Below are 23,901 nucleotides of genomic sequence, written 5' to 3'. Positions count from 1 at the left end.
TGTAGCTTCTGCTAGCTGTCCCCGGCAGACCCGAGGCAGCCGGGTGAGTGGGTGACTGTCCGAGGGAGCGTAGCGTTAGATCTAGACCAGGGAGTGCACATGATGGGCCGCTCTACACTAAACCGGAGCGTCTTCGCCTCTCTAACAGGTTCTCCTTACTCAGCGATACACCCGCTGAGAAGCCAGTTCTGGTTATTGGGAGCTCTATACTGCGATATGTGAAGCCAGCGGCCGGCTACAGTAGGCCTACCTACGGTCATATGTGTGCCCCGGGGCTGGAGCGGGCGATATAGAAACCCATCTAAAACTGCTGGCAAAAAGACCGTAAATACAGTAAGATCATACTTCACGTAGGTGGTAATGGTGCGTAAATCGGAGATCACTAAAATGAATGTTGAGTCACTTTGTGCATCACGCAGAACAATGTCGGACTCAGTAGTTTTCTCTGGACCCCTGCCAAACCTGACCAATGATGAAATGTACAGCCCGTGCGTCATCCTTCCACCGCTGGTTGTCAGGGTGGTGCCCACCTAATGATGTGGGCTAGTGTGAATAACTGGAGGCGTTCTGGGGGAAAGCCTGGTCTGATTGAGAGAGCGGCATTCATCCCACCCGGGACGGTTGTCGCTCTCATATCAAAAATCTGAACGAGTTTATCAGACATAAACCATGACAACCCAAGTTTGATATTAGTAATCAGAGGTGCAGTGCTTTACGCCCCTCTGTGCTTCCGTTGGAGCAATACGCCCACTCATGGTCTAATAAGCACGGTGTCTGTCCCCCGGCTCAGATCGGTTAAATCAAAGGTAAACAAAGATGCGCTATACTTAACAACCTAATTGGAATTAAAACTACTGCAATAGAACAAAATAGGAAAATTAGATGTGGACTATTAAATATTAGATCTCTGTCTTCTAAAGCAGTACTGGTAAACCGAGTTGATATCAGACAATAAAATTGATTTATTTTGTCTTTACTGAAACCTGGCTGGGCCATGAAGACTATGTTAGTCTAAATGAAGCCACTCCTCCCAGCCATATTAATACTCAAATTCCTAGAGGCTCAGGCCGAGGAGGGGAGTTGCCGCCATCTTTGATGCAAGCCTGCTAATTACTCCTAAACCTAAATTACATTATAACTCATTTGAAAGTCTTGTTCTTAATCTTCAACATCCAAAATGGAAAACATTACAGCCAATTATATTGCGTTGTTATTTACAGGGCTCCAGGTCCGTATTCTGAATTTTTATCTGAATTCTCAGAGTTTTTATCATGTTTAGTCCTTAAATCAGAACAAGTACTTCTTGGTAGGTGCTGGATTCAATCGGTTTCAGTCAGAGTGTGCACCAAGGCGACGCACTGTTTTAACCACACCCTCGACCTTGTGCTGGCATATGGTATTGAAATTGAGGATTTAATAATATTTTCCAGAATTCGGTATTATCAGATCATTCTTTAATCACTTTCGAATTCTTACTACCTGATTATATTAAATTAGATAAAAGCTCCTACACCAGATGCTTATCTGACAGTGCTATAGCTAAATTTAAAGAAGATATTCCAACAGCATTCGACTCTATGTCATGCCTTAACATAACAGAGGACCTGTATGTTAACCTCAGTCCCTCTCAAATTGATGCATTTGTAGACGGTATTACGACATGCCTACGGACGACCTTAGACTCCGTCGCGCCCCTGAAAAAGAAGATGATGAAGCAAAGGAAACTAGCACCTTGGTATAACTTCCCTAACTTCGCAAATTAAAACAAATCTCGCGAAACCCCGAGATGTAAGTGGCGTTCCACCAAGGTGGAAGAATCTCGTTTGGATTGGCAAGAGAGGTCTCAAAACCTATAGGAGGGCCCTAAGAAGGCCAGATCAGACTATTACTCATCACTAATGAAGAAAACAAGAACAACCCAAGGTTTTTTTTCAGCACTGTCGCCAGGGCTGACAGATAGCCACAGCTCTACTGAGCCATCTATTCCTCTAGCTCTGAGTAGTGATGACTTCATGAGCTTCTTCAATGATAAAATTACAACAATTAGAGATAAAATTCATCACCTTTTACACTCAACTTCTAGCGGTTCACCTTTAAGCGCAGAGTCGTTAGAAATAAAGACTAGTCTCGACATATACTTAGACTGCTTTTATCCTATAGATCTTCAACAATTAATGTTAAAGATATCCTCAGCTAAGCCATCTACCTGTCTCTTGGACCCCATCCCAACGAGACTACTCAAAGAAGCATTACCTGTGGTTAACACCTCATTACTAGATATGATCAATATGTCTCTATTAACAGGTTATGTACCACAGTCATTTTAAAGTAGCTGTGATAAAACCTCTTCTGAAAAAACCCACCCTGGATCCTGAGGTCTTAGCAAACTATAGACCTATATCTAACCTTCCTTTTCTATCCAAGATCCTTGAGAAGGTGGTTGCTAATCAGTTATGCGATTTTCTACATAGCAACAGTTTATTTGATGACTTTCAATCAGGATTTAGAAAGAATCATAGCACAGAGGCGGCACTGGTGAAAATTACTAACGACCTCTTTAACTGCTGCAGACAAAGGTCTTGTCTCCATTCTTGTTTTACTAGATCTTAGTGCTGCATTTGACACAATTGACCATTCAATCCTGTTACAGAGATTGGAACACTTGGTTGGCATTAAAGGAATTGCTCTGAGTTGGTTTAGGTCCTATTTCTCTGATCGATCTCAATTTGTGAATGTTAATGATAAATCCTCCAAGAATACGCTAAAGTTAGCCATGGGGTTCCTCAAGGCTCAGTGCTTGGACCAATTCTATTCTCCTTATATATGCTTCCTCTAGGCAATATTATTAGAAAACACTCAATTAACTTTCACTGTTATGCGGATGACACCCAATTATACTTGTCAATCAAACCAGAGCGAAACCAGTCAAGCTAGCAAAATTTCAAGAGTGCATTAAGGATATAAAATCCTGGATGACCTATAATTTTCTGATGTTAAACCCTAACAAAACTGAAGTTATTGTGCTGGGCCCTAAACACCTCGAACTTCATTATCTAGAGATATAGCTACTCTGGATGGTGTTGCCCTGGCCTCCAGCACCACTGTTAGAAATTTAGGAGTTATCTTTGATCAGGATATATCCTTTAATGCCAATCTAAAACAAACCTCAAGAACAGCCTTTTTCATCTTCGTAACATTGCCAAAATTAGGAATATCCTGTCTCCAAAACGACGCTGAAAAACTAGTCCATGCATTTGTTACTTCCAGGCTGGACTATTGTAATTCCCCTACTGTCAGGTTGCTCAAATAAGTCTCTTAAGACTCTCCAGCTGATCAGAATGCTGCAGCGTGTTCTCACAAGAACTAAGAAAGAGATCATATTTCTCCTGTATTAGCTTCTCTGCATTGGCTTCCTGTTGAATCAGGATTGAGTTTAAAGTCCTTCTCTTGACCTACAAAGCTCTAAATGGTCTAGCACCATCATATCTAGAAGAGCTCCTAATACCCTATTGTCCCACTAGAACACTGCGCTCCCAGAATGCAGAGTTACTGGTGGTACCTAGAGTCTCTAAAAGTAGAATGGGAGCTAGAGCCTTCAGTTATCAGGCTCCTCTCCTATGGAACCAGCTCCCGATCTGGGTTAGGGGGGAGAAACTGTCACCTCATTCAAGAATGAACTTAAAACTCTCCTATTTGATAAAGCTTATAGTTAGGGGTGAGGAGTTGCAGTGTTCACCTAACTGGCCCAACTGCTTCTCTTCATAATTGTTAGATTAATAATACATAACAAAGTAGAGGAGGCAGGCCAGCCAAGCCAGATCCGGCAGGGGGAGAGTTCTAAGCCCGAAAAAGCTACCTCTCCTTATGACCTGTCTCTCTTAGTTACCTGTTATAGTTACGCTGTTATAGTCCTAGACTGCCGGGGGACTTCCTTCCTTTGACACACTGAGCTGCTCTCTCCTCTCCCTTTCTATTACTGTTTCTATTACTGTTACTATTACTATTACTATTTGTGTGCAGCCCGTCCCAGAAATGCTTGTTACTAATCCTAGCTTCTGGGGAGTTTACTCCCCGGAGTCCTTATGCTTTTTTTTCCCCCAGCGTATTTCCTTGGAGAACGTTGGCACCAAGACCCTGGTTGCAGCTGTCGCCGTGGTCCTGCTGCACTCCCTGCTGAGCTCAGCGATGCCCTGCAATGTCATGCTGCGTCCTGCTGAACCCTGCAGCTTCCCGCTACATCCAGTCACTGTTCCATTATTAATGTGACTACTATCGCCACTGTTCATCACACCCCCAACCGGCTCGTCAGACACCGCCTACCAAGAGCCTGGGTCTGTCCGAGGTTTCTTCCCAAGAGGGAGTTTTTCCTCGCCACTGTCGCACTGCTTGCTCTTGAGGGAATTACTGGAATTGTTGGAATTGTTGGGGCTTTGTAAATTATAGAGTGTGGTCTAGACCTACTCTATCTGTAAAGTGTCTCGAGATAACTTATGTTATGATTTGATACTATAAATAAAATTGAATTGAATTGAATTGAATTTTACCATCTATAAATATCTTGTTTTCACCTGCTTTAATGGCTTACGGCCATACCACCCTGAATGCGCCCGATCTCGTTTGATCTCGGAAGCTAAGCAAGGTAGGGCCGGGTCAGTACTTGGATGGGAGACTGCCTGGGAATACCCGGTGCTGTAAGCTGTTTATTACCATTTTACAACAGCTGGGGCTATGCTCCTTCTATATACCACAAGTATACTTGCATTTTACCATGTATAAATATCTTGTGTTTCACCTACTCTAATGGCTTCCGGCCATACCACCGTGAACAGCCCGATCTCGTTTGATCTCGGAAGCTAAGCAAGGTAGGGCGGGTCAGTACTTGGATGGGAAACTGCCTGGGAATACCCGGTGCTGTAAGCTGTTTATTACTACATTTTACAACAGCAGGGTCTGTGCTCCTAATTTATACCACAAGTGTACTTGCATTTTACCATCTATAAATATCTTGTGTTTCACCTGCTCTAATGGCTTACGGCCATACCACCCTGAACATACCGATCTCGTTTGATCTCGGAAGCTAAGCAAGGTAGGGCCGGGTCAGTACTTGGATGGGAGACTGCCTGGGAATACCCGGTGCTGTAAGCTGTTTATTACCATTTTACAACAGCAGGGGCTATGCTTCTTGTTTATACCACAAGTGTAATTGCATTTTACCATCTATAAATATCTTGTTTTCACCTTCTTTAATGGCTTACGGCCATACCACCCTGAATACGCCCGATCTCGTTTGATCTCGGAAGCTAAGCAAGGTAGGGCCGGGTCAGTACTTGGATGGGAGACTGCCTGGGAATACCCGGTGCTGTAAGCTTTTTATTACCATTTTACAACAGCAGGGGCTATGCTCCTTCTATATACCACAAGTATACTTGCATTTTACCATGTATAAATACCTTGTGTTCACCTACTCTAATGGCTTACGACCATACCACCGTGAACATGCCCGATCTCGTTTGATCTCGGAAGCTAAGCAAGGTAGGGCCGGGTCAGTACTTGGATGGGAGACTGCCTGGGAATACCGGTGCTTGTAAGCTTTTTATTACTACATTTTACAACAGCAGGGTCTGTGCTCCTAATTTATACCACAAAGTGTAATTGCATTTTACCATCTATAAATATCTTGTTTTCACCTGCTCTAATGGCTTACGGCCATACCACCCTGAATACGCCCGATCTCGTTTGATCTCGGAAGCTAAGCAAGGTAGTGGGCGGGTCAGTACTTGGATGGGAGACTGCCTGGGAATACCGGTGCTGTAAGCTTTTTTATTACTACATTTTACAACAGCAGGGGTCTATGCTCCTAATTTATACCACAAGTGTAATTGCATTTTACCATCTATAAATATCTTGTTTTCACCTGCTCTAATGAGCTTACGACCATACCAAAAAACACCTGAACATGCCCGATCTCGTTTGATCTTTCGGAAGCTAAGCAAGGTAGGGCCGGTCAGTACTTGGATGGGAGACTGCCTGGGAATACCGGTGCTGTAAGCTGTTTTATTACCATTTTACAACAGCAGGGGCTATGCTCCTTCTATATACCACAAAGTATACTTACATTTTACCATGTATAAATACCTTGTGTTCACCTACTCTAATGGCTTACGGCCATACCACCCGTGAACAGGCCCGATCTCGTTTGATCTCCGAAAGCTAAGCAAGGTAGGGCGGGGTCAGTACTTGGATGGGAGACTGCCTGGGAATACCCGGTGCTGTAAGCTTTTTATTACTACATTTTACAACAGCAGGGTCTGTGCTCTAATTTATACCACAAGTGTAATTGCATTTTACCATCTATAAATATCTTGTTTTCACCTGCTCTAATGAATTACGACCATACCACCCTGAACACACCGATCTCGTTTGATCTGGGAAGCTACGCAAGGTAGGGCCGGGTCAGTACTTGGATGGGAGACTGCCTGGAAATACCCGGTGCTGTAAGCTTTTTATTACCATTTTACAACAGCAGGGGCTATGCTCCTTCTATATACCACAAGTATACTTGCATTTTACCATGTATAAATACCTTGTGTTCACCTACTCTAAAGAAAATGGCTTACGGCCATACCACCGTGAACACGCCCGATCTCGTTTGATCTCGCGGAAGCTAAGCAAGGTAAGGGCCGGTCAGTACTTGGATGGGAGACTGCCTGGGAATACCGGTGCTGTAAGCTGTTTATTACTACATTTTACAACAGCAAGGGCTCTGCTCTAATTTATACCACAAGTGTACATTGCATTTTACCATCTATAAATATCTTGTTTTCACCTGCTCTAATGGCTTTACGGCCATACACCACCCTGAACACGCCCGATCTCGTTTGATCTCGGAAGCTAAGCAAGGTAAGGGCGGGTCAGTACTTGGATGGGAGACTGCCTGGGAATACCGGTTGCTGTAAGCTTTTTTATTACTACATTTTACAACAGCAGGGTCTGTGCTCTAATTTATACCACAAGTGTACTTGCATTTTTACCATCTATAAATATCTTGTTTTCACCTGCTCTAATGGAACTTACGACCATACCACCCTGAACATGACCGATCTCGTTTGATCTCGGAAGCTAAGCAAGGTAGGGCGGGGTTCAGTACTTGGATGGGAGACTGCCTGGGAATACCCGGTGCTGTAAGCTTTTTATTACCATTTTACAACAGCAGGGGCTATGCTCCTTCTATATACCACAAGTATACTTGCATTTTACCATGTATAAATACCTTGTGTTCACCTACTCTAATGGCTTACGGACCCAACCACCCGTGAACACGCCGATCTCGTTTGATCTCGGAAGCTAAGCAAAGGTAGGGCCGGGTCAGTACTTGGATGGGAGACTGCCTGGGAATACCGGTGCTGTAAGCTGTTTATTACTACATTTTACAACAGCAGGGTTCTATTGCTCTAATTTATACCACAAGTGTAATTGCATTTTACCATCTATAAATATCTTGTTTTAACCTACTCTAATGACACTACGGCCATACCACCCTGAACACGCCCGATCTCGTTTGATCTCGGAAGCTAAGCAAGGTAGGGCCGGTCAGTACTTGGATGGGAGACTGCCTGGGAATACCGGTGCTGTAAGCTTTTTATTACTACATTTTACAACAGCAGGGGCTATGCTCCTAATTTATACCACAAGTGTACTTGCATTTTACCATCTATAAATATCTTGTTTTCACCTGCTCTAATGAACTTACGGCCATACCACCCTGAACAAGCCCGATCTCGTTTGATCTCGGAAGCTAAGCAAGGTAGGGCGGGTCAGTACTTGGATGGGAGACTGCCTGGGAATACCGGTTGCTGTAAGCTTTTTATTACTACATTTTACAACAGCAGGGGGTTATGCTCCTAATTTATACCACAAGTATACTTGCATTTTTACCATCTATAAATATCTTGTTTTCACCTACTCTAATGAACTTACGGCCATACCACCCTGAATAAGCCCGATCTCGTTTGATCTTTCGGAAGCTAAGCAAGGTAGGGCGGGTCAGTACTTGGATGGGAGACTGCCTGGGAATACTCCGGTGCTGTAAGCTGTTTATTACCATTTTACAACAGCAGGGGCTATGCTCCTTCTATATACCAAACAAAAGTATACTTGCATTTTACCATCTATAAATATCTTGTTTTCACCTACTTTAATGACTTACGGACCATACCACCGTGAATCGCCCGATTCGTTTGATCTTCGGAAGCTAAACAAGGTAGGGCCGGGTCAGTACTTGGATGGGAGACTGCCTGGGAATACCGGTGCTGTAAGCTGTTTATTACCATTTTACAACAGCAGGGGCTATGCTCCTTCTATATACCACAAGTATACTTGCATTTTACCATGTATAAATATCTTGTTTTCACCTTCTCTAATGGCTTACGGCCATACCACCCTGAACACGCCCGATCTCGTTTGATCTCGGAAGCTAAGCAAGGTAGGGCCGGGTCAGTACTTGGATGGGAGACTGCCTGGGAATACCCGGTGCTGTAAGCTTTTTATTACCATTTTACAACAGCAGGGTCTGTGCTCCTAATTTATACCACAAGTGTCATTGCATTTTACCATCTATAAATATCTTGTTTTCACCTGCTCTAATGGCTTACGGCCATACCACCCTGAACACGCCCGATCTCGTTTGATCTCGGAAGCTAAACAAGGTAGGGCCGGGTCAGTACTTGGATGGAGAGCTGCCTGGGAATACCGGTTGCTATAAGCTGTTTATTACCATTTTACAACAGCAGGGGCTATGCTTCTTTAATTTATACCACAAGTATAATTGTATTTTACCATCTATAAATATCTTGTTTTCACTCTACTCTAATGAACTTACGGCCATACTACCCTAAATACGCCACATCGTTTGATCTCGGAAGCTAAGCAAGGTAGGGCGGGTCAGTACTTGGATGGGAGACTGCCTGGGAATACCGGTGCTGTAAGCTTTTTATTACCATTTTACAACAGCAGGGGCTATGCTCCTTCTATATACCACAAAGTATACTTGCATTTTACCATGTATAAATACCTTGTGTTCACCTACTCTAATGGCTTACGGCCATACCACCGTGAACACGCCCGATCTCGTTTGATCTCGGAAGCTAAACAAGGTAGGGCCGGTCAATTCTTGGATGGGAGACTGCCTGGGAATACCCGGTGCTGTAAGCTGTTTATTACTACATTTTACAACAGCAGGGTCTGTGCTCTAATTTATACCACAAAAGTGTAATTGCATTTTTACCATCTATAAATATCTTGTTTTCACCTGCTCTAATGAAACTTACGGCCATACCACCCTGAACAACTTGATTCGTTTGATCTCCGAAAGCTAAGCAAGGTAGGGCCGGTCAGTACTTGGATGGGAGACTGCCTGGGAATACCGGTTGCTGTAAGCTTTTTATTACTACATTTTACAACAGCAGGGTCTGTGCTCCTAATTTATACCACAAGTATAATTGCATTTTACCATGTATAAATATCTTGTTTTCACCTGCTCTAATGAGCTACGGCCATACCACCCTGAACACGCCCGATTCGTTTGATCTCGGAAGCTAAGCAAGGTAGGGCGGGTCAGTACTTGGATGGGAGACTGCCTGGGAATACCCGGTGCTTGTAAGCTGTTTATTACTACATTTTACAACAGCAGGGTCTGTGCTCCTAATTTATACCACAAGTGTACTTGCATTTTACCATCTATAAATATCTTGTTTACACCTACTCTAATGGTTACTGCGAGCCATACCACCCTGAACACCCCGATCTCGTTTGATCTCCGGAAGCTAAGCAAGGTAGGGCGGGTCAGTACTTAGATGGGAGACTGCCTGGGAATACGCGGTGCTGTAAGCTGTTTTATTACCATTTTACAACAGCAGGGGCTATGCTCCTATTTATATACCACAAGTATACTTGCATTTTACCATGTATAAATATCTTGTTTTCACCTACTTTAATGACTTACAGCCATACCACCATGAATCACCCGAATCTCGTTTGATCTCGGAAGCTAAGCAAGGTAGGGCGGGTCAGTACTTGGATGGGAGACTGCCTGGGAATACCCGGTGCTGTAAGCTGTTTATTACCATTTTACAACAGCAGGGGCTATGCTCCTTCTATATACCACAAAAGTATACTTGCATTTTACCATGTATAAATATCTTGTGTTCACCTATCTCTAATGGCTTACGGCCATACCACGCTGAACAGCCCGATCTCGTTTGATCTTGGAAAGCTAAGCAAGGTGGGCCGGGTCAGTACTTGGATGGGAGACTGCCTGGGAAACCGGTGCTGTAAGCTTTTTTATTACTACATTTTCAACAGCAGGGTCTGTGCTCTAATTTATACCACAAGTATAATTTGCATTTTACCATCTATAAATATCTTGTTTTCACCTGCTCTAATGAACTTACGGCCATACCACCCTGAACACGCCCGATATCGTTTGATCTTCGGAAGCTAAGCAAGGTAGGGCGGGTTCAGTACTTGGATGGGAGACTGCCTGGGAATACCGGTGCTGTAAGCTGTTTATTACCATTTTACAACAGCAGGGGCTATGCTCCTTCTATATACCACAAAGTATACTTGCATTTTACCATCTATAAATATCTTGTTGTTCACCTACTTTAATGAGCTTACGGCCATACCACCGTGAATCGCCCGATCTCGTTTGATCTTGCGAAGTAAGTAAGGGTAGGGCCGGGTCAGTACTTGGATGGGAGACTGCCTGGGAATACCCGGTGCTGTAAGCTGTTTATTACCATTTTACAACAGCAGGGGCTATGCTCCTTCTATACTACCACAAAAGTATACTTGCATTTTACCATGTATAAATATCTTGTGTTCACCTACTCTAATGACTTACGGCCATACCACCGTGAATCACGCCGATCTTCGTTTGATCTCGGAAGCTAAGCAAGGTAAGGGCGGGTCAGTACTTGGATGGGAGACTGCCTGGGAATACCGATTGCTGTAAGCTGTTTATTACTACATTTTACAACAGCAGGGTCTGTGCTCCTAATTTATACCACAAGTATCATTTGCATTTTACCATCTATAAATATCTTGTTTTCACCTGCTCTAATGGCTTACGGCCATACCACCCTGAACATACCGATCTTCGTTTGATCTCGGAAGCTAAGCAAGGTAGGGCCGGGTCAGTACTTGGATGGGAGACTGCCTGGGAATACCGGTGCTGTAAGCTGTTTATTACCATTTTACAACAGCAGGGCTATGCTTCTTGTTTATACCACAAGTGTAATTTGCATTTTACCATCTATAAATATCTTGTTTTCACCTTCTTTAATGAGCTTACGGCCATACCACCCTGAATCGCCCGATCTCGTTTGATCTCGGAAGCTAAGCAAGGTAGGGCCGGTCAGTACTTGGATGGGAGACTGCCTGGGAATACCGGTGCTGTAAGCTGTTTATTATCCATTTTACAACAGCAGGGGCTATGCTCCTTCTATATACCACAAGTATACTTGCATTTTACCATGTATAAATACCTTGTGTTCACCTACTCTAATGACTTACGGCCATACCACCGTGAACATGCCCGATCTCGTTTGATCTCCGAAGCTAAGCAAGGTAGGGCGGGTCAGTACTTGGATGGGAGACTGCCTGGGAATACCGGTTGCTGTAAGCTTTTTATTACTACATTTTACAACAGCAGGGTCTGTGCTCCTAATTTATACCACAAGTGTAATTGCATTTTACCATCTATAAATATCTTGTTTTCACCTACTCTAATGAGCTTACGGCCATACCACCCTGAAACATAATCTCGTTTGATCTCGGAAGCTAAACAAGGTAGGGCGGGTTCAGTACTTGGATGGGAGACTGCCTGGGAATACCGGTGCTGTAAGCTTTTTATTACTACATTTTACAACAGCAGGGGCTGTGCTCCTCTAATTTATACCACAAGTGTACTTGCATTTTACCATCTATAAATATCTTGTTTTCACCTGCTCTAATGGCTTACGGCCATACCACCCTGAATACAGCCCGATCTCGTTTGATCTCAGGAAGCTAAGCAAGGTAGGGCCGGGTCAGTACTTGGATGGGAAACTGCCTGAGAATACCCGGTGCTGTAAGCTGTTTATTACCATTTTACAACAGCAGCGGCTATGCTCCTTCTATATACCACAAGTATACTTGCATTTTACCATGTATAAATATCTTGTGTTTTCACCTACTCTAATGGCTTACGGCCATACCACACGTGAAAACGCCGATCTCGTTTGATCTCAGGAAGCTAAGCAAGGTAGGGCGGGTCAGTACTTGGATGGGAGACTGCCTGGGAATACCGGTTGCTGTAAGCTTTTTATTCTACCATTTTACAACAGCAGGGTCTGTGCTCTTAATTTATACCACAAGTGTACTTGCATTTTACCATCTATAAATATCTTGTTTTCACCTGCTCTAATGAAACTTACGGCCATACCACCCTGAATACGCCGATTCTCGTTTGATCTCGGAAGCTAAGCAAGGTAGGGCCGGTCAGTACTTGGATGGGAGACTGCCTGGGAATACCCGTTGCTGTAAGCTGTTTATTACCATTTTACAACAACAGGGGCTATGCTCCTTCTATATACCACAAGTATACTTGCATTTTACCATGTATAAATACCTTGTGTTCACCTACTCTAATGAGCTTACGGCCATACCACCGTGAACACGCCCGATCTCGTTTGATCTCGAAAGCTAAGCAAGGTAGGGCCGGGTCAGTACTTGGATGGGAGACTGCCTGGGAATACCCGGTGCTGTAAGCTGTTTATTACCATTTTACACAACAGAGGGGCTATGCTTCTTGTTTATACCACAAGTATAATTGCATTTTACCATCTATAAATATATGTTTTCACCTTCTTTAATGGATTACTGACCATACCACCCTGAACACGCCCGATCTCGTTTGATCTCGGAAGCTAAGCAAGGTAGGGCCGGGTCAGTACTTGGATGGGAGACTGCCTGGAAATAACGATTGCTGTAAGCTTTTTATTACTACATTTTACAACAGCAGGGTCTGTGCGCCTAATTTATACCACAAGTGTAATTTGCATTTTACCATCTATAAATATCTTGTTTTCACCTTCTTTAATAGCTTACGAGCCATACCACCCTGAATCGCCCGATCTCGTTTGATCTCGGAAGCTAAGCAAGGTAGGGCGGGTCAGTACTTGGATGGGAGACTGCCTGGGAATACCGGTGCTGTAAGCTTTTTATTACCAATTATTACAACAGCAGGGGCTATGCTCCTTCTATATACCACAATGTATACTTGCATTTTACCATGTATAAATACCTTGTGTTCACCTACTCTAATGGCTTACGGCCATAACACGTGAACATGCCCGATCTCGTTTGATCTTCGGAAGCTAAGCAAGGTAGGGCGGGTCAGTACTCGGATGGGAGACTGCCTGGGAATACCCGGTGCTGTAAGCTTGTTTATTACTACATTTTACAACAGCAGGGTCTGTGCTCTTAATTTATACCACAAGTGTACATTGCATTTTACCATCTATAAATATCTTGTTTTCACCTGCTCTAATGAGCTTCCGACCATACCACCCTGAACTACGCCGGATCTCGTTTGATCTCGGAAAGCTAAGCAAGGTAGGGCCGGGTCAGTACTTGGATGGGAGACTGCCTGGGAATACCCGGTGCTGTAAGCTGTTTATTACCATTTTACAACAGCAGGGGCTATGCTCCTTCTATATACCACAAGTATACTTGCATTTTACCATGTATAAATACCTTGTGTTCACCTACTCTAATGGCTTACGGCCATACCACCGTGAACACGCCCGATCTCGTTTGATCTCGGAAGCTAAGCAAGGTAGGGCCGGGTCAGTACTTGGATGGGAGACTGCCTGGGAATACCCGGTGCTGTAAGCTGTTTATTACCATTTTACAACAGCAGGGGCTATGCTTCTTGTTTATACCACAAGTGTAATTGCATTTTACCATCTATAAATATCTTGTTTTCACCTTCTTTAATGGCTTACTGCCATACCACCCTGAATACGCCCGATCTCGTTTGATCTCGGAAGCTAAGCAAGGTAGGGCCGGGTCAGTACTTGGATGGGAGACTGCCTGAGAATACCGGTGCTGTAAGCTTTTTATTACTACACTTTTCAACAGCAGGGTCTGTGCTTCTAATTTATACCACAAGTATAATTTGCATTTTACCATCTATAAATATCTTGTTTTCACCTGCTCTAGTAGCTTACGGCCATACCAACCTGAAAATACCCGATCTCGTTTGATCTCGGAAGCTAAACAAGGTAGGGCGGGTCAGTACTTGGATGGGAGACTGCCTGGGAATACCCGGTGCTGTAAGCTGTTTATTACCATTTTAAACAACAGCGGGCTATGCTCCTTCTATATACCACAAGTATACTTGCATTTTACCATGTATAAATACCTTGTGTTCACCTACTCTAATGGCTTACGGCCCATACCACCGTGAACACGCCGATCTCGTTTGATCTCGAGAAGCTAAGCAAGGTAGGGCGGGTCAGTACTTGGATGGGAGACTGCCTGGGAATACCCGGTGCTGTAAGCTTTTTATTACTACATTTTACAACAGCAGGGTCTATGCTCCTAATTTATACCACAAGTGTAATTGCATTTTACCATCTATAAATATCTTGTTTTCACCTACTCTAATGGCTTTACGGCCATACCAACCTGAACACGCCCGATCTCGTTTGATCTTGGAAGCTAAGCAAGGTAGGGCGGGTCAGTACTTGGATGGGAGGGTACCTGCGGGAATTACCGGTGCTGTAAGCTTGTTTATTACTACATTTTACAACAGCAGGGTCTGTGCTCCTAATTTATACCACAAGTGTAATTGCATTTTACCATCTATAAATATCTTGTTTTCACCTGCTCTAATGGATTACGGCCATACCACCCTGAACACGCCCGATCTCGTTTGATCTGGGAAGCTAAGCAAGGTTAGGGCGGGTCAGTACTTGGATGGGAGACTGCCTGGGAATACCGTTGCTGTAAGCTTTTTATTACCATTTTACAACAGCAGGGGCTATGCTCCTTCTATATACCACAAGTATACTTGCATTTTACCATGTATAAATACCTTGTGTTCACCTACTCTAATGGCTTACGGCCATACCACCGTGAACACGCCAAATCTCGTTTGATCTCTGGCTAAAAGGTAGGGCCGGGTCAGTACTTGGATGGGAGACTGCAGAACCTAGGTACTGTAAGCTGTTTATTACCATTTTTACAACAGCAGGGGCTCTATGCTTTTTTTTATACCACAAGTATAATTGCATTTTACCATCTATAAATATCTTGTTTTCACCTTCTTTAATGACTTACGGCCATAATACCCTGAATACGCCCGATTCGTTTGATCTGCGGAAGCTAAACAAGGTAGGGCCGGGTCAGTACTTGGATGGGAGATCTGCTGGGAATACCCGGTGCTGTAAGCTGTTTATTACCATTTTACAACAGCAGGGGCTATGCTCCTTCTATATACCAACAAGTATACTTGCATTTTACCAATGTATAAATATCTTGTGTTCACCTACTCTAATGGCTTTACGAAACACACCACGTGAATGCACCCGATCTCGTTTGATCTCGGAAGCTAAGCAAGGTAGGGCCGGGTCAGTACTTGGATGGGAAACTGCCTGGGAATACCCGGTGCTGTAAGCTTGTTTATTACTACATTTTACAACAGCAGGGTCTGTGCTCCTAATTTATACCACAAGTGTACTTGCATTTTACCATCTATAAATATCTTGTTTTCACCTGCTCTAATGGATTACGGCCATACCACCCTGAACAGCCCGATCTCGTTTGATCTTGGGGAAGCTAAGCAAGGTAGGGCCGGGTCAGTACTTGGATGGGAGACTGCCTGGGAATACCGGTTGCTGTAAGCTGTTTATTACCATTTTACAACAGCAGGGGCTATGCTTCTTGTTTATACCACAAGTATAATTGCATTTTACCATCTATAAATATCTTGTTTTCACCTTCTTTAATAAACTACGACCATACCACCCTGAACACGCCCGATCTCGTTTGATCTCGGGAAGCTAAGCAAAGGTAGGGCCGGGTAAGTACTTGGATGGGAGACTGCCTGGGAATACCGGTGCTGTAAGCTGTTTATTACCATTTTACAACAGCAGGGGCTATGCTCCTTCTATATACCACAAGTATACTTGCATTTTACCATGTATAAATACCTTGTGTTCACCTACTCTAATGGCTTACGGCCATACCACCGTGAACACGCCCGATCTCGTTTGATCTCGGAAGCTAAGCAAGGTAGGGCCGGGTCAGTACTTGGATGGGAGACTGCCTAGGAATACCCGGTGCTGTAAGCTGTTTATTACCATTTTACAACAGCAGGGGCTATGCTTCTTGTTTATACACCACAAGTGTAATTGCATTTTACCATCTATAAATATCTTGTTTTCACCTGCTTTAATGGCTTACGGCCATACCACCCTGAACAGCTGATCTCGTTTGATCTCGGAAGCTAAGCAAGGTAGGGCCGGGTCAGTACTTGGATGGGAGACTGCCTGGGAATACCCGGTGCTGTAAGCTTTTTATTACTACATTTTACAACAGCAGGGTCTGTGCTCCTAATTTATACCACAAAGTGTACTTGCATTTTACCATCTATAAATATCTTGTTTTCACCTACTCTAATGACTTACGGATACCACCCTGCGTAAACAAGCCCGATCTCGTTTGATCTCGGAAGCTAAGCAAGGTAGGGCCGGTCAGTACTTGGATGGGAGACTGCCTGGGAATTCCCGGTGCTGTAAGCTTGTTTATTACTACATTTTACAACAGCAGGGTCTATTGCTCCTTATTTATAACCACAAAAAAAGTATAATTGCATTTTTACCATATCTATAAATATCTTGTTTTCACCTGCTCTAATGAGCTTACGGCCATACCACCCGTGAAATACCCGATCTCGTTTGATCTCGGAAGCTAAGCAAGGTAGGGCCGGTCAGTACTTGGATGGGAGACTGCCTGGGAATACCCGGTGCTGTAAGCTGTTTATTACCATTTTACAACAGCAGGGGCTATGCTCCTTCTATATACCACAAGTATACTTGCATTTTACCATATATAAATATCTTGTGTTTTCACCTACTCTAATGGCTCTGGACGGCCATACCACCGTGAATACGCCCGATCTCGTTTGATCTCGGAAGCTAAGCAAGGTAGGGCCGGGTCAGTACTTGGATGGGAGACTGCCTGGGAATACCGGTGCTTGTAAGCTGTTTATTACCATTTTACAACAGCAGGGGCTATGCTTCTTGTTTATACCACAAGTGTAATTGCATTTTACCATCTATAAATATCTTGTTTTCACCTACTTTAATGAAACTTACGGCCATACCACCCTAGATGCGCCCGATCTCGTTTGATCTCGGAAGCTAAGCAAGGTAGGGCCGGTCAGTACTTGGATGGGAGACTGCCTGGGAATACCGGTGCTGTAAGCTGTTTATTAACATTTTACAACAGCAGGGGCTCTGCTTCTTGTTTATACCACAAGTGTAATTGCATTTTACCATCTATAAATATCTTGTTTCACCTTCTTTGAAACTACGGCCCATACCACCCTGAACAACCGATCCGCGTTTGATCTCGGAAGCTAAAAGCAAGGTAGGGCGGGTCAGTACTTGGATGGGAGACTGCCTGGGAATACCGGTGCTGTAAGCTGTTTATTACCATTTTAACTTGTGTTCTACATGCTCTAATGGCCCCTACGGCCATACCACCCTGAACATGCCAATCTCATCTGATCACCGGGCTAAGCAGAATAGGGCTGGGTCAGAACTTGGATGGGACACTGCCTGGGGAATACCTGGTGCTGTAAGCTTTTATTCCCATTGTACAACTAGCCGCGTATGCTCCTTCTATATACCACAAGTATACTTGCATTTTACCATGCATAAATACCTTGTGTTCACCTACTCTAATGGTTTTCGGCCATACCACCCTGAACAAGCGCCCGATCGTTTGATCTGGAGCAAAGCAAGGTAGGGCGGTCAGTGCCTGGATGGGAGATTGCCTGGGAATACCGATTGCTGTAAACTGTTTGTACCGTTTACAACAGCAGGGGCTCTGCTTCTTGTTTATACCACAAGTGTAATTGCATTTTACCATCTATAAATATCTTGTTTCACCTTCTTTAATGAAACTGGCGGCCATATACCACCCTGAACAAAGCCCGATCTCGTTTGATCGGAAGCTGAGCAAGGTAGGGCCGAGTCAGTACTTGGATGGGAGACTGTACAGAATGCCGGTGCTGTAAGCTTTTATTCCATTGTACCTTGTAGTTCACATGCTCTAATGGCTTACGGCCATACCACCCTGAACATGCCCAATCTCATCTGATCTCGGAAGCTAAGCAGAGTAGGGCTGGGTCAGAACTTGGATGGGACACTGCCTGGGAATACATGGTGCTGTAAGCTTTTATTCCCATTGTACAACAGCAGGGGCTATGCTCCTTCTATATACCACAAGTATACTTGCATTTTACCATGCATAAATACCTTGTGTTCACCTATTCTAATGGTTCTTGCGGCCATACCACCCTGAACACGCCGATCTCGTTTGATCTCGGAAGCAAAGCAAGGTAGGGCCCGGTCACTTGCGGATGGGAGATTGCCTGGGAATACCCGGTGCTGTAAACTGTTTATTACCATTTTACAACAGCAGGGGCTCTGCTTCTTGTTTATACCACACAGTGTAATTGCATTTTACCATCTATAAATATCTTGTTTTCACTTCTTTAATGGCTTGCGGCCAAACACCCTGAATACGCCCGATCGTTTTGATCTCGGGAAGCTGAGCAAGGTAGGGCCGGTCCAGTACTTGGATGGGAGACTGCCTGGGAATACCCGTGCTGTAAGGTTTTTATTCCCATTGTACAACAGCAGGGCTATGCTCCTTCTAAATACCACAAGTATACTTGCATTTTACCATGTATAAATACCTTGTGTTCACCTACTCTAAAGGCTTAAGGCCATACCACGTGACCAGCCCCATCTCGTTTGATCCCGGAAGCTAAGCAAGGTAGAGCCGGGTCAGTACTTGGATGGGAGACTGCCTTGGAATACCCGGTGCTGTAAGCTTTTATTCTACACTTTCAACAGCGGGTCTCTGCTGCTAATTTATACCACAAGTGTCATTGCATTTTACCATCTATAAATAGCCTGTTTTAACCTGCTCTAGTGGCTTATGGCCATTCCACCCTGAACAGGCCGGATCTCGTCTGATCTTGGAAGCTAGCCGAGTAGGGCCGGTCGTACTTGGTGGGAGACTGCCTGGGAATACCGGTGCTGTAAGCTTTTTATTCTACACTTTCAACAGCAAGGGCTCTACTCCTAATTTATACCACAAGTGTAATTGAATTTTACCATCGCTAAATAACTTGTGTTCACATGCTCTAATGGCTTACGGCCATACCACCCTGAACATGCCCAATCTCATCTGATCTCGGAAGCTAAGCAGAATAGGGCTGGGTCAGAACTTGGATGGGACACTGCCTGGGAATACCTGGTGCTGTAAGCTTTTTATTCCCATTGTACAACAGCAGCGGCTATGCTCCTTCTATATACCACAAGTATACTTGCATTTTACCATGCATAAATACCTTGTGTTCACCTACTCTAATGGCTTACGGCCATACCACCCTGAACACGCCCGATCTCGTTTGATCCCCGGCAAGCAAACCAAGTTAGGTGCCGGGTCAGTACTTGGATGGGAGATTGCCTGGGAATACCCGGTGCTGTAAACTGTTTATTACCATTTTACAACAGCAGGGGCTCTGCTTCTTGTTTATACCACAAGTGTAATTGCATTTTACCATCTATAAATATCTTGTTTTCACCTTCTTTAATGGCTGCGGCCATACCACCCTGAATAGCGCCGATCTCGTTTGATCCTCGGAAGCTGAGCAAGGTAGGGCCGGGTCAGTACTTGGATGGGAGACTGCCTGGGAATACCCGGTGCTGTAAGCTTTTATTCCCATTTGTACAACAGCAGGGCTATGCTCCTTCTAAATACCACAAGTATACTTGCATTTTACCATGTATAAATACCTTGTGTTCACCTACTCTAAAGGCTTAAGGCCATACCACCGTGACCACGCCCCATCTCGTTTGATCTCGGAAGCTAAGCAAGGTAGAGCCGGGTCAGTACTTGGATGGGAGACTGCCTGGGAATACCCGGTGCTGTAAGCTTTTTATTCTACACTTTCAACAGCAGGGTCTCTGCTGCTAATTTATACCACAAGTGTCATTGCATTTTACCATCTATAAATAGCCTGTTTTAACCTGCTCTAGTGGCTTATGGCCATTCCACCCTGAACAGGCCGGATCTCGTCTGATCTTGGAAGCTAAGCCGAGTAGGGCCGGGTCAGTACTTGGATGGGAGACTGCCTGGGAATACCCGGTGCTGTAAGCTTTTTATTCTACACTTTCAACAGCAAGGGCTCTACTCCTAATTTATACCACAAGTGTAATTGAATTTTACCATCGCTAAATAACTTGTGTTCACATGCTCTAATGGCTACGGCCATACCACCCTGAACATGCCCAATCTCATCTGATCTCGGAAGCTAAGCAGAATAGGGCCGGGTCAGAACTTGGATGGGACACTGCCTGGGAATACCTGGTGCTGTAAGCTTTTATTCCCATTGTACAACAGCAGGGGCTATGCTCCTTCTATATACCACAAGTATACTTGCATTTTACCATGCATAAATACCTTGTGTTCACCTACTCTAATGGCTTACGGCCATACCACCCTGAACACGCCCGATCTCGTTTGATCTCGGAAGCAAAGCAAGGTAGGGCCGGTCAGTACTTGGATGGGAGATTGCCTTGGAATACCCGGTGCTGTAAGCTGTTTATTACCATTTTACAACAGCAGGGGCTCTGCTTCTTGTTTATACCACAAGTGTAATTGCATTTTACCATCTATAAATATCTTGTTTTCACCTTCTTTAATGGCTTACGGCCATACCACCCTGAATAAGCCTGATCTCGGAAGCTAAGCAAGGTAGGGTCGGGTCAGTACTTGGATGGGAGACTGCCTGGGAATACCCGATGCTGTAAGCTGTTTATTACCATTTTACAACAGCAGGGGCTATGCTCCTTCTATATACCACAAGTATACTTGCATTTTACCATGTATAAATACCTTGTGTTCACCTACTCTAATGGCTTACGGCCATACCACCGTGAACACGCCCGATCTCATTTGATCTCGGAAGCTAAGCAAGGTAGGGCCGGGTCAGTACTTGGATGGGAGACTGCCTGGGAATACCCGGTGCTTTAAGCTTTTTATTCTACACTTTCAACAGCAGGGTCTGTGCTCCTAATTTATAACACAAGTGTCTTTGCATTTTACCATCTATAAATATCTTGTTTTCACCTGCTCTAATGGCTTACGGTCTTAACACCGTGAACACGCCCGATCTCGTTTGATCTCGGAAGCTAAGCAAGGTAGGGCAGGGTCAGTACTTGGATGGGAGACTGCCTGGGAATACCCGGTGCTGTAAGCTGTTTATTACCATTTTACAACAGCAGGGCTATGCTCCTTCTATATACCACAAGTATACTTGCATTTTACCATCTATAAATATCTTGTTTTCACCTTCTTTAATGGCTTACGGCCATACCCGTGAGCGCCCGTGTGTGCGAGAGAGGAGGAGCTAGCAACAGAGTGCAGGAGTGTGAGTAGAGTGAGGACGTGTGTGTGAGTAGCAGAGAGTTGAATTGTTTGTTTTGTGTTTAATTGCCGAAATACGGTTTTGTTCTTTTCTTTTATTTCGTTTTGCCCCTAGCAGCACAGGCTGCAGGGGGACACTTTTGTTGTAGTTTTGAGTGTAGTTTGAAAAACCTAAAAAAAAAAAAAAAAAAAAAAAAACATTTAAAAAATAAAAAGTAACCAAAAAATTAAAGCACGCAGGGAGACAGAGGACGACCACGGGTGATAAGGCTGAAAGACATAGGAGTAGAAGTAATGTTAGGTAGTGAAGAACAGAGGACGGTAGATAAACAGAATATAGAGAGAAGCAACGGTGGAAGGACACACACGGAGAAGCAGAAGGCGGAGTACGAGGGGAAAATAGTAATGGCGGAGGCACGACAGACTGGAGAGCACGCTGCACACACGGAGGTACAGACGGGGAAGCAGATGGTTGAGCAAGCAGGCAAGGGGAAGATGACAATGGAGGAGAAACGAGTGACGGAGACAACGGTGAAGGAAACGGCCACAACAGAGACGGCAATGGCGGCGGTGCTGCATGACGCAGACACGGTGGAGCACACATACGCGGTGGAGAACATAGACACGGAGGAAAGCACACATATGGCGGAGCCAGGGGAAGCAGAGACACTCCCGAAGTTGATGGGACCGGACGGGAAAGGAGGGTTTGCACGGAGCAAACCGGACCACAGATATCAGCAGGAACTGACAGTCAGAGTAAAGACTGACACGGAGCTGCCCATATTGGAGTTGCTAACAGCCATTCGGTTTTTGGCTGGAGGCTTGTTGGCGTGCAGACAAATAGAAAAAACTGAGTTTGAAGTGACATTATCGGATGAAAAAGGAAAAGGAACATTCTGAAGGGGTTTCAAGTGGGCGATGTGGCCGTGTCTGTTCGAGACTTGTGTGTGTATGAGACTATGGTTTCCTTTATGAAACTGCCTGCATATATAACAGATGCTGAGATTCTGGAGAAGTTGACATTGTGGAATGTGAAGCCAATATCACAGATTCGACGACGCATGTGGCCGGGGACGAATGTGGCAGATGGGACCAGGTTTGTGAAAGTCAAGTTTGATGGAGTAGTAAAATCCCTGCCTTATTCGGCGAGGTTTTCGACAGCGCAGGGACCGCAGTTCTTTAGGGTGCTGCATGATGGACAGATGAAGACATGTCGGCTGTGTATGGATCCAGATCATCTGATGAAGGACTGTCCCCAGTTCTACTGTTACCGGTGCAAACAGCAAGGACACTATAGCAGGGACTGCAGCATGGAGGTAAGTAGGTGTCAGGTGTGTCACAACAGACAATCTGATTGTATTTGTCATTCTAGTGAAGAATCTGAGAGTGAAATTGATGTAGATCAAATTGAAAAAGTTGTTTTAGATAACCAAAATGATAGTGAGGAAGAAGAGGAGCTGATAGTAGAGCTGCCGGCTCAGCTTAAGAGCTGCAAAGAAGTGAGGAGGGATGTCGGTGGTGTACATGGGGTGGTGCGGTGGAGACGGTTACGACTGTGCAGGAAACCCAGGCTGAGGAGAGCAGGGTGGACAGAGTAACCAGCATTCCAGATAGCATGGATTGTATTGAGAATTATACAGAAGAAGTCTTGTACGATGCGCGGGAAGGGAGGAGGAGATGAGATGAAAAACATTGCGTCTGCCTCCTCCCTGAATGTGGGATTGCAGACAGGACATGAATCCAGGTCTGAGAAAAACATGGTCCCTCCAGAAAAACCACCACACATACCCAGTGTAACACCGATAGTTAGTGATGAATCTGATTTTGAAAATGATGAGGATTTGTTTAAAACTCCGACCAGGTATCGGCAGCGTTGGAAAAAAAATATTGTAAAAAGAACAGACTAAGAATAGACAGATGAAAATGGCAAAGACACTTCCTAAAAGGTGATTGGATGGCTGTTGTGACACATCTGGCTCTTATCTTTCTCCATGCTGCAGCTTATTTCTTTAAATGGAAATGGACTGAGGACTGCTACAAAAACTACTTCCATACTAACCTCTTTGGTTTTTGATGTATTGTGTATACAAGAAACAAAGTGGGATGAGCAGGGAATGACTACTAAAC

At 44.4% G+C, this 23,901-nt stretch overlaps 9 non-coding genes and 50 pseudogenes across 9 annotated transcripts; all 59 read left to right on the top strand.

The window, feature by feature from the left end:
* Window positions 1–4,579: 4,579 nt before the first annotated feature.
* Window positions 4,580–4,698, top strand: LOC120550375. Its single transcript, XR_005637722.1, has one exon. It is a non-coding gene; the product is annotated as a 5S ribosomal RNA (ribosomal RNA).
* Window positions 4,699–4,803: 105 nt separating this feature from the next.
* Window positions 4,804–4,920, top strand: LOC120550495 (annotated as a pseudogene).
* Window positions 4,921–5,027: 107 nt separating this feature from the next.
* Window positions 5,028–5,145, top strand: LOC120550200. The gene has a single exon (XR_005637673.1). It is a non-coding gene; the product is annotated as a 5S ribosomal RNA (ribosomal RNA).
* A 104-nt stretch (window positions 5,146–5,249) lies between these two features.
* Window positions 5,250–5,368, top strand: LOC120550231. The gene has a single exon (XR_005637702.1). It is a non-coding gene; the product is annotated as a 5S ribosomal RNA (ribosomal RNA).
* Window positions 5,369–5,472: 104 nt separating this feature from the next.
* On the top strand, window positions 5,473–5,591 carry LOC120550267 (annotated as a pseudogene).
* A 107-nt stretch (window positions 5,592–5,698) lies between these two features.
* On the top strand, window positions 5,699–5,817 carry LOC120550327 (annotated as a pseudogene).
* A 340-nt stretch (window positions 5,818–6,157) lies between these two features.
* Window positions 6,158–6,278, top strand: LOC120550497 (annotated as a pseudogene).
* Window positions 6,279–6,383: 105 nt separating this feature from the next.
* On the top strand, window positions 6,384–6,501 carry LOC120549934 (annotated as a pseudogene).
* Window positions 6,502–6,611: 110 nt separating this feature from the next.
* On the top strand, window positions 6,612–6,731 carry LOC120550371 (annotated as a pseudogene).
* Window positions 6,732–6,838: 107 nt separating this feature from the next.
* Window positions 6,839–6,959, top strand: LOC120550407 (annotated as a pseudogene).
* Window positions 6,960–7,068: 109 nt separating this feature from the next.
* Window positions 7,069–7,188, top strand: LOC120550433 (annotated as a pseudogene).
* A 104-nt stretch (window positions 7,189–7,292) lies between these two features.
* LOC120549941 lies at window positions 7,293–7,412 on the top strand (annotated as a pseudogene).
* A 108-nt stretch (window positions 7,413–7,520) lies between these two features.
* On the top strand, window positions 7,521–7,637 carry LOC120550323 (annotated as a pseudogene).
* Window positions 7,638–7,744: 107 nt separating this feature from the next.
* Window positions 7,745–7,862, top strand: LOC120550344 (annotated as a pseudogene).
* A 109-nt stretch (window positions 7,863–7,971) lies between these two features.
* LOC120550542 lies at window positions 7,972–8,092 on the top strand (annotated as a pseudogene).
* A 330-nt stretch (window positions 8,093–8,422) lies between these two features.
* Window positions 8,423–8,541, top strand: LOC120550415. The gene has a single exon (XR_005637726.1). It is a non-coding gene; the product is annotated as a 5S ribosomal RNA (ribosomal RNA).
* A 104-nt stretch (window positions 8,542–8,645) lies between these two features.
* LOC120550348 lies at window positions 8,646–8,764 on the top strand (annotated as a pseudogene).
* A 328-nt stretch (window positions 8,765–9,092) lies between these two features.
* On the top strand, window positions 9,093–9,210 carry LOC120550315 (annotated as a pseudogene).
* Window positions 9,211–9,994: 784 nt separating this feature from the next.
* Window positions 9,995–10,112, top strand: LOC120550432 (annotated as a pseudogene).
* A 107-nt stretch (window positions 10,113–10,219) lies between these two features.
* LOC120549956 lies at window positions 10,220–10,335 on the top strand (annotated as a pseudogene).
* Window positions 10,336–10,442: 107 nt separating this feature from the next.
* On the top strand, window positions 10,443–10,561 carry LOC120550457 (annotated as a pseudogene).
* A 107-nt stretch (window positions 10,562–10,668) lies between these two features.
* Window positions 10,669–10,787, top strand: LOC120550515 (annotated as a pseudogene).
* Window positions 10,788–10,894: 107 nt separating this feature from the next.
* On the top strand, window positions 10,895–11,014 carry LOC120549919 (annotated as a pseudogene).
* Window positions 11,015–11,121: 107 nt separating this feature from the next.
* Window positions 11,122–11,239, top strand: LOC120550337 (annotated as a pseudogene).
* Window positions 11,240–11,344: 105 nt separating this feature from the next.
* LOC120550259 lies at window positions 11,345–11,460 on the top strand (annotated as a pseudogene).
* A 105-nt stretch (window positions 11,461–11,565) lies between these two features.
* Window positions 11,566–11,683, top strand: LOC120550386 (annotated as a pseudogene).
* A 107-nt stretch (window positions 11,684–11,790) lies between these two features.
* LOC120549920 lies at window positions 11,791–11,905 on the top strand (annotated as a pseudogene).
* Window positions 11,906–12,013: 108 nt separating this feature from the next.
* On the top strand, window positions 12,014–12,134 carry LOC120550314 (annotated as a pseudogene).
* Window positions 12,135–12,240: 106 nt separating this feature from the next.
* LOC120550549 lies at window positions 12,241–12,359 on the top strand (annotated as a pseudogene).
* Window positions 12,360–12,467: 108 nt separating this feature from the next.
* Window positions 12,468–12,585, top strand: LOC120550505 (annotated as a pseudogene).
* A 105-nt stretch (window positions 12,586–12,690) lies between these two features.
* On the top strand, window positions 12,691–12,809 carry LOC120550089. The gene has a single exon (XR_005637566.1). It is a non-coding gene; the product is annotated as a 5S ribosomal RNA (ribosomal RNA).
* A 104-nt stretch (window positions 12,810–12,913) lies between these two features.
* On the top strand, window positions 12,914–13,033 carry LOC120550538 (annotated as a pseudogene).
* Window positions 13,034–13,140: 107 nt separating this feature from the next.
* LOC120550435 lies at window positions 13,141–13,257 on the top strand (annotated as a pseudogene).
* Window positions 13,258–13,591: 334 nt separating this feature from the next.
* LOC120550452 lies at window positions 13,592–13,712 on the top strand (annotated as a pseudogene).
* Window positions 13,713–13,816: 104 nt separating this feature from the next.
* LOC120549981 lies at window positions 13,817–13,935 on the top strand. The gene has a single exon (XR_005637473.1). It is a non-coding gene; the product is annotated as a 5S ribosomal RNA (ribosomal RNA).
* Window positions 13,936–14,039: 104 nt separating this feature from the next.
* On the top strand, window positions 14,040–14,157 carry LOC120550193. Its single transcript, XR_005637666.1, has one exon. It is a non-coding gene; the product is annotated as a 5S ribosomal RNA (ribosomal RNA).
* A 107-nt stretch (window positions 14,158–14,264) lies between these two features.
* LOC120550295 lies at window positions 14,265–14,382 on the top strand (annotated as a pseudogene).
* Window positions 14,383–14,486: 104 nt separating this feature from the next.
* On the top strand, window positions 14,487–14,605 carry LOC120550516 (annotated as a pseudogene).
* A 334-nt stretch (window positions 14,606–14,939) lies between these two features.
* LOC120550428 lies at window positions 14,940–15,057 on the top strand (annotated as a pseudogene).
* Window positions 15,058–15,378: 321 nt separating this feature from the next.
* LOC120549955 lies at window positions 15,379–15,497 on the top strand (annotated as a pseudogene).
* A 107-nt stretch (window positions 15,498–15,604) lies between these two features.
* LOC120550544 lies at window positions 15,605–15,723 on the top strand (annotated as a pseudogene).
* A 107-nt stretch (window positions 15,724–15,830) lies between these two features.
* Window positions 15,831–15,950, top strand: LOC120550528 (annotated as a pseudogene).
* Window positions 15,951–16,054: 104 nt separating this feature from the next.
* On the top strand, window positions 16,055–16,174 carry LOC120549911 (annotated as a pseudogene).
* A 104-nt stretch (window positions 16,175–16,278) lies between these two features.
* On the top strand, window positions 16,279–16,397 carry LOC120550019. Its single transcript, XR_005637510.1, has one exon. It is a non-coding gene; the product is annotated as a 5S ribosomal RNA (ribosomal RNA).
* Window positions 16,398–16,503: 106 nt separating this feature from the next.
* LOC120550283 lies at window positions 16,504–16,620 on the top strand (annotated as a pseudogene).
* Window positions 16,621–16,727: 107 nt separating this feature from the next.
* LOC120549940 lies at window positions 16,728–16,847 on the top strand (annotated as a pseudogene).
* Window positions 16,848–16,965: 118 nt separating this feature from the next.
* LOC120550249 lies at window positions 16,966–17,083 on the top strand (annotated as a pseudogene).
* Window positions 17,084–17,192: 109 nt separating this feature from the next.
* LOC120550368 lies at window positions 17,193–17,310 on the top strand (annotated as a pseudogene).
* Window positions 17,311–17,417: 107 nt separating this feature from the next.
* LOC120550248 lies at window positions 17,418–17,534 on the top strand (annotated as a pseudogene).
* Window positions 17,535–18,390: 856 nt separating this feature from the next.
* Window positions 18,391–18,509, top strand: LOC120550425 (annotated as a pseudogene).
* Window positions 18,510–19,492: 983 nt separating this feature from the next.
* On the top strand, window positions 19,493–19,611 carry LOC120550380 (annotated as a pseudogene).
* Window positions 19,612–19,940: 329 nt separating this feature from the next.
* Window positions 19,941–20,060, top strand: LOC120549929 (annotated as a pseudogene).
* A 103-nt stretch (window positions 20,061–20,163) lies between these two features.
* On the top strand, window positions 20,164–20,282 carry LOC120550366 (annotated as a pseudogene).
* A 104-nt stretch (window positions 20,283–20,386) lies between these two features.
* On the top strand, window positions 20,387–20,505 carry LOC120550402 (annotated as a pseudogene).
* A 103-nt stretch (window positions 20,506–20,608) lies between these two features.
* LOC120550479 lies at window positions 20,609–20,727 on the top strand (annotated as a pseudogene).
* Window positions 20,728–20,830: 103 nt separating this feature from the next.
* On the top strand, window positions 20,831–20,948 carry LOC120550297 (annotated as a pseudogene).
* A 104-nt stretch (window positions 20,949–21,052) lies between these two features.
* Window positions 21,053–21,161, top strand: LOC120550443 (annotated as a pseudogene).
* A 104-nt stretch (window positions 21,162–21,265) lies between these two features.
* LOC120550112 lies at window positions 21,266–21,384 on the top strand. The gene has a single exon (XR_005637588.1). It is a non-coding gene; the product is annotated as a 5S ribosomal RNA (ribosomal RNA).
* A 104-nt stretch (window positions 21,385–21,488) lies between these two features.
* LOC120550306 lies at window positions 21,489–21,607 on the top strand (annotated as a pseudogene).
* Window positions 21,608–23,901: the final 2,294 nt, after the last annotated feature.

Source organism: Perca fluviatilis, chromosome 20 (genome assembly GCF_010015445.1).
Source record: "Perca fluviatilis chromosome 20, GENO_Pfluv_1.0, whole genome shotgun sequence".
NCBI lineage: Eukaryota > Metazoa > Chordata > Actinopteri > Perciformes > Percidae > Perca > Perca fluviatilis.
Note: the sequence above shows the minus strand (reverse complement) of the source record. Positions and strands in the feature narration are given on the sequence as shown.